The sequence below is a fragment of the Poromitra crassiceps genome, assembly GCF_964638095.1.
Source record: "Poromitra crassiceps genome assembly, chromosome: 4".
Classification (NCBI taxonomy): domain Eukaryota; kingdom Metazoa; phylum Chordata; class Actinopteri; order Beryciformes; family Melamphaidae; genus Poromitra; species Poromitra crassiceps.
Window position 1 is genome coordinate 73,841,186 of NC_139626.1, and position 13,093 is coordinate 73,854,278.

A 13,093-nucleotide genomic window follows, 5' to 3' on the forward strand; every position below is an offset into this window, starting at 1 on the left:
TGAAACAAGTGGAATGACAGTGTGACAGACAGTCCAGCCACTGACGGATATCAGCGTGAATCAGAGCCGAAAATGCACTCACATGTTGGGCTGCGAGCTTCGTCTTCACCTCCTGAAGTAAGAAAGGCTCCATGCCGTGACCGGCCATGCAGTAGAACCGAGCTGTCGGCTCGCTCATTACTGTCATATAGCTATACTAATATATTACTCCTTTAGCTTGGACTAAACTCTGGTATCTGATGTGAAAGTGGAGGCTGGCTCGTGTCGGTTCCGTGCGCCGCCATGTTGGCTTATTTGTTTACACCGGGAAATGAAATCTTCTTCTTCTTCTCCTTCGCCTTCTCTTCTTCTTCTGTTGATTTCCGGCAGACTAGGCATGGGTTGGTGCATTGCTGCCTCACACTGGTATGACTACTTCACTGCACATTGACCTACATTATATCTTCTGATACAGGTCTGTATGGGGCAGCATAAGGGACAAAATTAAGACTACTGAGAAGCCGTCTGAGGCTATATCTTTGCCAAAGTCAGCTATGGATCTGGCCAATGATATGCCGGCACCGGCAACTGAGAGACCGTCGGTGAGAAATGAGAAGCCGACTATTCATTTGTCTTACCAAGCAATCCACTGGATCGGCTATAGACAAGTTTCCTGGGCACTTCCGGTTTGCTTCCGGACTCGGCCGCGATCGTGTCTGTCGGTTCCGGTGTTTGTGAATACGGAGAAGCGTAACATACTCCGTAGTAGCCATAGCGACCGCCGAAAAAATGCAAACTTGGGATCATTCTGCGAGTCTCCTATCTAATGAAAGAGTGTCTATCCCACACCCGTTGACAGTGGACACATGGGAAGATAATATGTGTAAATGGCCGAACGTAACTACAGGCAGGATTATAGCGTATTTTGAGGAATCAATGGCGGTGGACGGCAACGCAATGAACTATCTCAAAAGCTCCGAAGCGTCAGCCAGACTAACGTAACGTAGGTTACAGTCCTCTCCTCTGTCACAGTCAGTCAGACTAATGTTAGGTTACAGTGACAGTACTCTCCTCTCTCACAGTCAGACTAACGTTAGGTTACAGTCCTCTCCTCTCTCACAGTCAGTCAGACTAACGTTATGTAACATAACGTTAGTCTGACTGACTGTGAGAGAGGAGAGGACAGTAACATAATATGTTACTGTCCTCTCCTCTGTCACAGTCAGTCAGACTAACGTTAGGTTACAGTTACAGTACTCTCCTCTCTCACAGTCAGACTAACGTTAGGTTACAGTCCTCTCCTCTCTCACAGTCAGTCAGACTTAGGTTACTGTCCTCTCCTCTGTCACAGTCAGCCAGACTAACGTTAGGTGTCTCTCCATTCAAAAACAACCCAGTTTGCCTTGATCACTGCAAAACATGACATGCCGTGTGTAGCCTCCACACAATAGGGCTACACATGGTAAATCATGGTAAATACGCAGCACAATACCCGCCGTGGTAAACAGAAGAAGACTGGGATATTAACTTTAAGGCGACTCACTTCTAGACTTGAATGAAATTGTATTCACCTACTATCTGCTCCGTGGATTACCATTTTACAATTTCGGAGACGAAATTGTAACATAGCAACGTTGGTCCACAAACGTTGCTATTTAAAAAAAAAATTGGGAGATCGGGTTGGGATTATAACGTTAGTTTGCCGAGTCGCACCTGGTAATCCAGAAATGGCGTTATGGTAGGCTACCTTTGTCCTAGACAATGTTGTAGATCATCAAGAAACTTTAAATTAATAACGTTAGATGTGTTTAACAGAGCTGTATATTGGGTCTAGCAGCTGATCAGCAGCTCAGACAGCCTCAAACACGAGGTGATTGTCAGCTCTATAATTCGCAAAATAGCAGTGGATGGAAACGCGCACTGTGTTTTGTGACAGCCACGCACTGCACAATGTGTTCCAGAATAACCCATTGTTAATAACGTCTGCTAACGTTAGTGTAGCTGATGTTATCGATCGTTGTAAAAAAGTTTGGATATTTCGGCTGCTGCCTTCTGATGTGCTCGCTGCTGTGGATGCAATGTGGACTTAAACGGAAGCCGGCGACACGAAAGGCTGCGCCGCCCTAGGAACGGCCCAGGAAACTTGTCTATTGGATCGGCTTGTCATTAGCTTGTCTAGGCTAGCTACTAGCTTGGAGAGGCTGGCAACCCACTGAATCAGCTATTGGATCGGCTGGTCATTAGCTTGTCTAGGCTAGCTACTAGCTTGGAGAGGCTAGCAACCCATTGGATCGGCTGGTCATTAGCTTGTCTAGGCTAGCTACTAGCTTGGAGGGGCTGGCAACCCACTGGATCAGCTATTGGATCGGCTGGTCATTAGCTTGTCTAAGCTGGCTACTAGCTTGGAGAGGCTAGCAACCCACTGGATTAGTTATTGGATGGGCTGGTCATTCATTGGCTTTCCTAGGCTAGCTAACATTATATTAGCTTCTTCTTCTCTCATGTTTATTAGCAAACAAGGCAAGCTGAGGTAGCCTGACTCCGCCAGATGGGGGCGGCATAGTTCCATAAATTCACAATCCCACCTCCGTTTGTGAAACAGAATGTGACGCAAACCCATCCATCTGGCAACGTCAGGTTAAAGCTGAGGTGGACAGTTGGATTTTTCTTTTCATTCCATCTTTCTTTCGTCTTCTATAGATGTGACCACTACGCTGCATATACTCAGACAAAGTCAATTTCTTCATTAATCGATTACCTACTGTGTAACTGTCAGTAGATGTCACCAACAACTAGCAGCACAGCTGCTGAGCTGAGAATTTAGATTTTATTCGAATTTCCTCATTTCACTGGGCTGATTTATTCTGATTTACAATTGGTCATATTCCACCCATACATTTATTACATGGTCAACAAATACATAATACTATTGTAAGTTGGCTCTGTATTTTCCTTGTACTTCCTTCTTTAATGCAACTGAAAAGATTGCATGACCTTCAGATTGATGACTGAGTAGTATAGCCAAGTACAGGTGTTTTTCCTTCAGTGTAATTTTGTTACCTTTATAAAAATCTCACAATTCAATACCAATACTTAATTGAGCACAGAACCTAAAAAACACAATCCTTTGGAAATGAGACTCGACTAGTCAACATGCTGGTGACAGTGAAAGCTAGGTCAGACTGTAAAACACAAGATGTTTAAAACCATACAATACACTTCAGTACCATCTTGATTTGATGGCCATTGAAGTTAAAGATATAAGCTAATGAGGGTCGGTTGTCGGTTAAAACAATCATTTTCGACATCCCTAGATCAAACTATAGTGATGAATCTACAATGTAGGCATGTGCTATTTTCAAATTTTTTATTCACTCTGCTGAAATGATTTAACACCACAAGGGTGAAATGTAACTTTCACTGCTCATACAGAGGAAGAAGAAAGCCAAGCTAGCAGACAGTCCAGTGTGGGAGAATTACAGCCAAAAATACATTCATTGTAAACATTTTACTACAATACGATACAATACGACAGGGATACACTTTCTTATGGTTTTATCCTTTGGATGCCGTCTTTTATTATCCACAAAATAAAAATCAATTAATCAGATAAAAAAAAAAAATACCAATTAGAAGAAATTCCCTCAAGGAATTCCTGAGACATGAGAATACAGTGCCCTTGAACTTTGACCAACAAAACCTAATCGGTTCATCATTGAGTCTGTGTGAAAGCACAGAAAAGCACAGTCCCTGGCAGGTTGATAGCATAAAAACGATAACTCGAGAATTAACAACTAAGGAAAATGTGGGTCGTGAGGTTAGACCAGTTGAGAACCACTGGCAATTACTTCCTGAAAGTAAGACCTGAGAATTGAACAAACATCCAAAAAAAAAACAAAAAAAAAACATGCCATCCAAATTATTGGAATCCAAATCCAGCACTTCCACAGAGCCCCTCAACCATGAACTCTTTGAACTCTGTGTATTCCCTGTGGACTGTGGGCAGGTACAATACATTATTGCATGTGTTCGCTTTTGGGAACTTGGATAGACACCCGTTTTTCTCAGGATCGTGCAGGATCCGTAGAGCAGGTCTGGGGGTTAAGCCAATGATTTGCATCCAGTTGAGAAGAAAAGGATGGTTTGCAGCGACAGAGCAGATTCATCATCTAGAAGACAAAAACAAAGAAGCATGTTAGATTCAATGAACTGTTGACAACATGTGGACTGGAGCAGAGAGGGATATACAGTTGGTTGCATTACTTCCGGTAACATGTGATGTGGCCCTCGGGGGGGAGGGGGGGGGGTTCTATTCCATTTCTTGATACTATATTTTTTGTCCAACTTGGAAATTTAATTGACACACTAAAGATGTGAATGTGGAAACATCTATTGTCCAAGATAATCATTAGTGTACTTGGCCAATAAAGTGATTATATTTCACACACGGAACAGATTTTCAGTACCTGCCAACCACTGCTTTCAAAAGGGATGTACAGGATTGAATTTCAAACAGGAAGTTCTGCCACAGACATAGGAGCAGGTTCTCGGTATTCCGATTGTTGGAGCCATGTGGGTGGAGCACTGGTTGTAAGAGTTCAATGATTGTACCTGCGGTCAGCAGGTCATCATGATAACACATGACATTTATGAAATCATTCTTGTGGTCCACCATTGCTGGGTAAACGCCCAGCGTTTTCAGGCCATCTTTGAACCTTGTGTAAGAGAAAGAGAATCAATTAACTTAGTTTGTGGGTGATGTAACACAATGGTGCAAGTCCTAAATTCATGCATTCTGTGTTATGTCTTCAATGAGTTCTTAAATTAATGTGTGTGTGCGCACGCACACACACACACACACACACACACACACACACACACACACACACACACGCATGATCAGTTCAGATAACACTCTGGAGGCAGTACCTGCATCATAGTAATCCATAGAAAAAGAAAATGTGTTTCAAGCCTAAGGAGCATAGGATGAACCCATGACCTAGTCTGGGTTCATTTTGCAATAATGACCAGCTACTAGCTGTAAGAGGGGATAAGCACTAATAAGCTACCAGTCATCAAGGTCTAACATATAAAAACATAATCTAGGGATGTATATGAATTTAAAAAAATCACAAGTAAAATTTGCCCACCTGGCTGGTACCGATTTGTTAAATTTAGGGCTCTGGCTCATTTCCCTTGAGAAGTCATTCTTCTACCTTAAGGGCCACATTCACCCCTCACGATGGGATAGTATGGGCACATGATACCTTTTCTGAATCCTTATAGTCCTGTGAGTATTCCAGTGTTTGTTGTTTGTATCTCTGATGTTCCTAGATGCCACAGTGCTGAAATAAATCTATAGTTTAGACGAAAATTGTGGAAAAACGAATGTCACTGACAGTTTGAGGAGCTCCTGTGACCTCTGTATTTGTCAGAGAGACACAGAACTGAGGTTAAATGAAAGCTAGGAAGCTACCCTTTAAAATTATATCAAAGATATTCTCATCAAACATGAGTAAAGGTCCTAAAAAGAGCCTAGAATAGGATATGCATCAGCACCTAGAATCCAAATTATTGTAGGGGCTGGCTAACTTCATGAGCTGATAACCGTGAGAAAGCTACCATTCTGGAAAGGCTATCATACTAAAATATCATCTATGGATATATACATGTTCAAAAATCATGATTAGAATTTGCCCACTTGAGTGGTACCGATATGTGAAATTTTGGTGTTTGGCCCATGGACTAAATCATACTGCTGTTTGAACACAGCCAGGTCTTTGTGAAGCCCAGCGAGCTTCTGATGCAGCTCTGCCTCAAACTGCTGGCTCCTGTGATACAATATAACCACAGTGTAAAGAGACCAGGGTCAGGCTGTCATCATTCTGGCTAATTTGAGTAGTAAAGATGACTTCCTCAACACACCCATGGGAAAGTATTCAATAACCTTCATCAGAATGGAGACAAACAGGACAAACACTCACATTATGGAACAGCCCAGCCAATCACAGGATTTCACTTAGTAGCTCACAGGTGTGTTCACTAATTGTTTAGAGGGTGTGTCCATAGGTCCTGCTCTGTCACCAAACTCCACACGACTGATTATAAAACACATTACAAATAACATATTGCAAAATGCATAATACAAAAAACCAATGCAACACAATACATGTTTTTAAGACAATGGGGAAGAGATTAAATAGAGCTCTACTACCACTGAAACATAGTTAATACAATACAGTAGAAAAGTTAACACGTTCACTGCCGTTGACGAGATATCTCGTCTTAAAAAAAAACGTTGACTGCCGTTGACGAGATATCTCGTCTTAAAAAAAAATATTTATTTTTTGACGGTGGGACGTGGATCTAACCCTTTTACATCTCCTATTAAAATATTGGAGGTATTGAATGTGTATAATCTATTTTATCTGATCTTTAATCTATTATTTAGCATAATAGCACGCACGCACGCACGCACGCGCACGCACACACACACACACACACACACACACACACACACACACACACAATACAGTATACACGCTTGCCCAAGGGCACCCATAATCACAGGCACGTGAGGTGGTTCTAAAAATCCATTTATCTCAAAACTCTCAAAAAATCTCTGAAACCATGCTGTATTCAACTGCTAATGCATACATACTAACTCTACAAACTAACTCTTTTAGACAGAGAAAGCACACATTCTATTAGTTCTTTTGAGATATTTTGTGTCCACAAAATCCTAGCAGAAAATAATCCTCGGCTGTTGAAAGATGAGCCAGAATCCTCAAAAAAAACCTTTGGCAGAAGCTACCTACAGTAAAAAAAAAACGGTTGGCAGTGAATGTCAAAATTAACCAAAATGCAATGAATAGGATTTAAAACCCTAGCAATCAAGAAATTGAGATAACATAGGTAGAAGAAATTTTAAAAAGCCTAGCAATCAAAAAATGAGATAACCTAGGTAGAAAGAAAAGAAAACAAGAAAAACAATGCATACAGTATCCCTTTAATTGGAGGGGGGGGGGGGGGGGGTTAGCCTACAGAAAAGGTCTGAGGTCAAAAGACTCATTGAGGCCTCACTGTTTCAGTGGTAGTAGAGCTCTATTTAATCTCTTCCCCATTGTCTTAAAAACATGTATTGTGTTGCATTGGTTTTTTGTATTATGCATTTTGCAATATGTTATTTGTAATGTGTTTTATAATCAGTCGTGTGGAGTTTGGTGACAGAGCAGGACCTATGGACACACCCTCTAAACAATTAGTGAACACACCTGTGAGCTACTAAGTGAAATGCTGTGATTGGCTGGGCTGTTCCATGAGTGTTTGTCCTGTTTGTCTCCATTCTGATGAAGGTTGTTGAACCGAAACGTTATCAATAAAACTCCTTTAAGTCTTAAGTATGCTCCAGAGTGCAGATTTTTTTCCTTTTTTCCCCCATTTTTTCCCTTTTCAACGTATAGCCTTGTTAGTCTAGCACCTGGTTTGCATAGTGGATGTGCAGACGCTTCTCTCTACTAAAGTATTCAATAAAACACAAAAATCTAGGATGTGAATAGAACAAATGGAAAAAACAAATCTGAATGTGAAATGAATGGGTATATATGTCCAAAATAGTGTCATATACTGAACTTAATCATAACAATACAATGGAACATCAAAGTGACAAGCACAAAAGGATGTACCTCTCTCTGCTCTCTTCCTCACTCCTCTTGTCCTTCATGTCCAACTCCTCCTTCAGCACCTGGTGCTCCTGCACCAAGGACAGGAGGGAACGCTGGATAGTGTTGTTCTCCTCTCTGACGGAGTCCACTTCCTCCTTGTGCCTCTCTATGCTAGCTTGCAAGTGGAGCTTCTCGTCAGTTATGTGGTTCAGACTAGCTTGTAGTTGATCTTTTTCTTTGGTCATTTGGTTGAGGTTAGTTTCCAGGTGAAGCTTCTCTTCAGCTATTTGGTTCAATTTAGTGTCCAATTCATTTTTCTCACACGTTAGTTTGCTTAGTTGATCCTCAAGTTGGACTTTACCCTCAGTTAAGTGGATTAAGATGCCATTCAATTGACTTTTTGCATCCGTTTCCTGGGGTGCATTGGTCTCCCTTGCAAACTGCATCAGGCCGGCTTCTAGCTGGTTTAGTTTAACCTCTATTTGAACCTTTTCCTCAGTTAGGCGGTGCAAGTTACTGTCGAGCTGCAGGTTCTGTTCGATCGTCTGCATCAGGTTTGTCTCTAGTTGGTTGTTCTCATCAAACAACTGGTTCACGTTAGCCTGTAGCTGAGACTTCTCCTCGTTTATCTGGTTCAAGTTAGCCTGTAGCTGAGACAAAGTAGTCTCCAGGTTGTTTTTCTCAGCAAGTAGCTGAGCAAGATTAGCTTCTTTCTCTTCTATGACCTTGGTGAGAGTTGCCTCTAACTGGACTTTTTGCTCCGTGACCTGACTGAGTTCAGACTCTAATGTAGCAACGTTCTCCTCCAGGTAAGTTTGCTTGACAGCGTCCTCTTCCAGGCGCGTGACTTCACAGCTCCTCTCCGACAGCTCCTCCCTAGCTGTGCCATATTGGGTCTCCAGCAGGGAATTCTGGGATTGGACCTCCTCCAGCCGGGTTTCCAAGACAGAGACCTGGAATGACAGATTCACCGTAATAACATGAATCTTTATTGATCAACATAGGGACATTTTCTTTAACTTGTCTCTCTCCAGAGATCGGTGCAGGGTCAGCTAGAGAACAGACAGCCTGTAGCTGGGATACTTGGTAACACAGAGCCTTGAACCACAGGACTGCGGTTGACTTACGATCTCCCTTCTCTTTACGCCAACCTGCTGCCTAAACTTATGACAGTTCCAACAAACCTAGTGGTAGCAGGACATGGGAATGTTTTAAAAATATAAATCTTTCACTGACAAGGGTGGTGAATTTGGAACTCCTGTCTCGCATCTATAAGTTTGACAAACTCTTGTATGCCTGGTGTCTCTACCTGGGCTTGGCTCTCTTCCAGCCTGGCCTCCATCTCAGACTTCTGGGCTTCATTCTGAGCTAGCTGGTCTTGCAGTGAGACGACGGTTCCGCTCAGCTCCTCCACCTGGTTGTCAAAGGACGTCATGACTGTCTCGTTGTCCTCCAGGTCCATCTGCAGCATCTCCAACTGAACCTTTAACACATTGAGTGCCACAGCGCTTCAGTAAAATTGTCTGGAGCCTGTGCCAGATTCACTTCCATTCAGTTGAAAACAGCTATAGAATTTTTTCTATTATGGCTATATTAACTTTAATGAAACATTGAACACTCCTGCTTCTTCCAAAGAAGAAATTTTGTTTCTAGACAGTTCCATTATGAAATGACAGCCTCTCAAAAAAGTGCACTTTCAAGGGTTTTCTGTCGTTTTTTTTTACTTTCCAAGATATAGTCCCTTTTATGAATACCTTTTGCACTCTAATTTCGAGCACATTCACTGACTCTGGCTGGTGTTTTCTGATGTGGTGGCGTGTGGTGTGGTTTCTGTGCAGCCTGTGTGCCACACACCCCTCCCCCCCCCCCCCCTCTCCCCCCCCCCCCCCCCCCCCCCCCTCTCCACCTCTGAGCTGCGGGCTCCTCCCCACACGCACAGAGTTTGTTTTCTCGACTCCGTTTTTGCCCCGGACAGATCCCAGCGCCCATCAAGGAAATGATGCGCGCTGGCAAACGCGACTGAACGAAAAGGCTTGGCCGTTCGGCTTCGGATGCTGGCTTTCTAGGAAATCGTGTGGAGATAGATAGAAGCATAAGAGCTCAGTTGTGAGCGCGGATGCAGCCGAGCCCACTGTCCGCTGTAGACAGAGCAATATATACGGCTCTGGCAGAAAGCATGCATCGGTTTCCACTTTGATCACGGCTTTCTCCGCTGTCTCCTGTACAAAGTAAAGGATCTGAGGTGGGTGGAGCAGCTCCTGTGACGATGTTTAAGGTGGCGCCGTGTGATCCCTTGAAGGGATTCATGCTCACTGGCTAGGTACGACCTTAAACAGCAGAATTATGGAATAATATGAATTATGATTTTAGGACGTCCACAGACGTCCTTGGCACTCCTCGTTACTTTTTTTTAGGACGTCCACAGACGTCCTTGGCACTCAATGTGTTAATGTAAACAATTGAATAAATAAAGCTAATAATTAGGAAAGAAATGGCAGCAAACAATTGCACTGCTAGGTCATACAAATACATTGCACATTACACAGCAAACGTGGAAAAACAAATTGGATTTTCCTGTTGATTCTGCTTTATTCAGCCTCTCCTTCAGACTCATGATCTTCTTGTCTCTCTCTTGCAGACCCGTGGAAGCAGCAGACAGGGTTGTCTTCATGGTCTTCAAACTCTTTTTGTGCTCCTCTTCACGGTTTGACAGTGTCTTAATCTGCTCAGCTGCCAAACTCTCCTGGATCTTGTGGGTAAATTCCATTGAAGTGACCTGAATAAATTAATGGATTATTAAACTATGTTTATTGGTTTATTGGATGACTGAATTTAGGAGCAACTTAATTCAGTGTCTTGCATCTGGCAGTGGGAATTATTCCCCAGTGCCAAATGTACGAAGATGCCAGATGATGAAACAAATAACAGGAATTAATAATCAACAGTCTGTTGAATAGATAGATTTCCAGTTGAACAACAGACCTGGTCTGTAGCGAGCTGCAGCTCTTGCCGAGTCTCCTCCAAACAGATTCTGTTCTGCGCAGCCTCCTCAACCTTCGCTGCAACACTCTCCTCACACTGCTTCAGCAGTACTTCCTTCTCTTCTGTCAGCCTGGCAACGATCAGAGAGAACAGATTTTCTTTCTTTCCTTTTTACATAAAGCCACCTCCTGCATAATGTTGATAGCCAGAATATTCTAGGGAGAGAGAAAAAATAAAATAAATAAATAATACAAAGCAAACAACAACGATGTCCCACCTGACATGCTGCGCGTCTTGCTGAGCGGTGACGTGTGCCAGGCTCTCTCTGAGCTGACTGAGCTCAGCCTGGCCCAGCTCTACCAGCTGGTCTTTGGAGCGGACCAGGTCACAGGCTGCCTGGTGCTGGTCGTGCAGCTGGATGTTAGACCTCTCAGCCTGCTCTGCCCGATCAACTTCCTGTTGCAACTGCAGCTCCAGGTCTCTCACCTGTTCACACAAAAGAATGAGCACTGGGCCAATATAGAATTAGCAGCAGATTAACTTAGGAGAATGTTGCACTAGGTGTCAGTCATACTGTGCATTAACGTAATAGTCTAAATAGACACCTGACAGTAAACAAGCATCTTATAATCTTAGGGTATAGTTGCTTGTTTTGGTCTATTACCAATGCTATTCAAGAACTGTGAAGCATTTTGAATTGTGAATTCTTTTCTCAAGGTTTGGCTTCAAGAATTGATTAAAGGGATATTGAATAAGTGGTTGAAGAAATGAGTGTTAGTGATGGTTGGTTAAACAAATAACAGGAATTAATAATCGACAGTTTGTTGAAATACATGTAAACATTTCCAGTTGAACAACAGACCTGGTCTGTAGCGAGCTGCAGCTTTTGCCGAGTCTCCTCCAAACAGATTCTGGTCTGCGCAGCCTCCTCAACCTTCGCTGCAACACTCTCCTCACACTGCTTCAGCAGTACTTCCTTCTCTTCTGTCAGCCTGGCAACGATCAGAGAGAACAGATCACAAACACTAACGTTAAGAGCAAGCTGACTTGTTTCCACAATGGAGGGAATTTGCCTTGTACAAAAATCATGATTACCATGAGCATCCTCAGATTTCATATCCTCCCTTACTTTGTTGACTGTGATCAGGACAATACAATAAGCGGGGGGGGGGGGGGGGTGTTGTATTGTCTTTATCTATTAAACTCATATGACTTAAGGTAATCATTTAATTTCAGCTATACTGAAAAACTGCTTGAATATTACAAAAATACATTTCAAAAGCATTTTTTCCACTTTCACTTTACAGTCCTTTTTACATAAAGCCACCTCCTGCATAATGTTGAAAGTCAGACTATTCTCCAGAGACTAGGAAGAGAGAGAAAAAAAATATAAAAATAAAACAAACTAAACAAGCAAACAACAACGATGTCCCACCTGACATGCTGCGCGTCTTGCTGCGCGGTGGCGTGTGCCAGACTCTCTCTGAGCTGACTGAGCTCAGCCTGGCCCAGCTCTACCAGCTGGTCTTTGGAGCGGGCCAGGTCACAGGCTGCCTGGTGCTGGTCGTGCAGCTGGATGTTAGACCTCTCAGTCTGCTCTGCCCGAACAACTTCCTGTTGCAACCACAGCTCCAGGTCTTTGCACTCTTTGCTCCTGGTTCAGGAGAAGTTTCTCTATTTGCCTTTAATAAAGGGATATTGAATAAGTGACTAAATAAATTAGTGTTAGTGATGGATGGTTAAACAAATAACAGGAATTAATATTAGATAAGCATTTCCAGTTGAACAACAAACCTGGTCTGTAGCAAGCTGCAGCTCTTGCCGAGTCTCCTCCAAACAGATTCTGGTCTGCGCAGCCTCCTCAACCTTCGCTGCGACACTCTCCTCACACTGCTTCAGCAGGACTTCCTTCTCTTCTGTCAGCCTGGCAACGATCAGAGAGAACAGATCACAAACACTAACGTTAAGAGCAAGTTGACTTGTTTCCACAATGGAGGGAATTTGCCTTGTTCAAAAAAATCATGAGTACCATGAGCATCCTCAGATTTCATATCCTCCCTTGAGTGTGATCAGAACAATACAAAAACAAGGGGGGGGGGATAAACCTTGAAGCATCCCTCCCTTGCTCTTATGACATCACTGATGGCATCATCAGTCTAATGACATCACCGATGACATCATCAGTGATGTTACAATGCCTCTTATGACATCATCAGTGGGACAAAGATTTAAACAAACGGAGAACACACAAACTTTGCCCACTTGCTCCCTTTTATATTAAAATAGATGCCACCTTCCTGCATAATGTCTAATATACAAAGTTCTACATGGACTGGCGCCGCCTCTTCTTGCTGACTTCATTAAATTTCGTTCGACCGCCAACTCGACTCGTGTCACCCGGGCCATCACGAAAAAGGTCTGTGAGGTCCCATTTAGAAAAACTTCCTTTAGTCAGAAGACCTTATCCT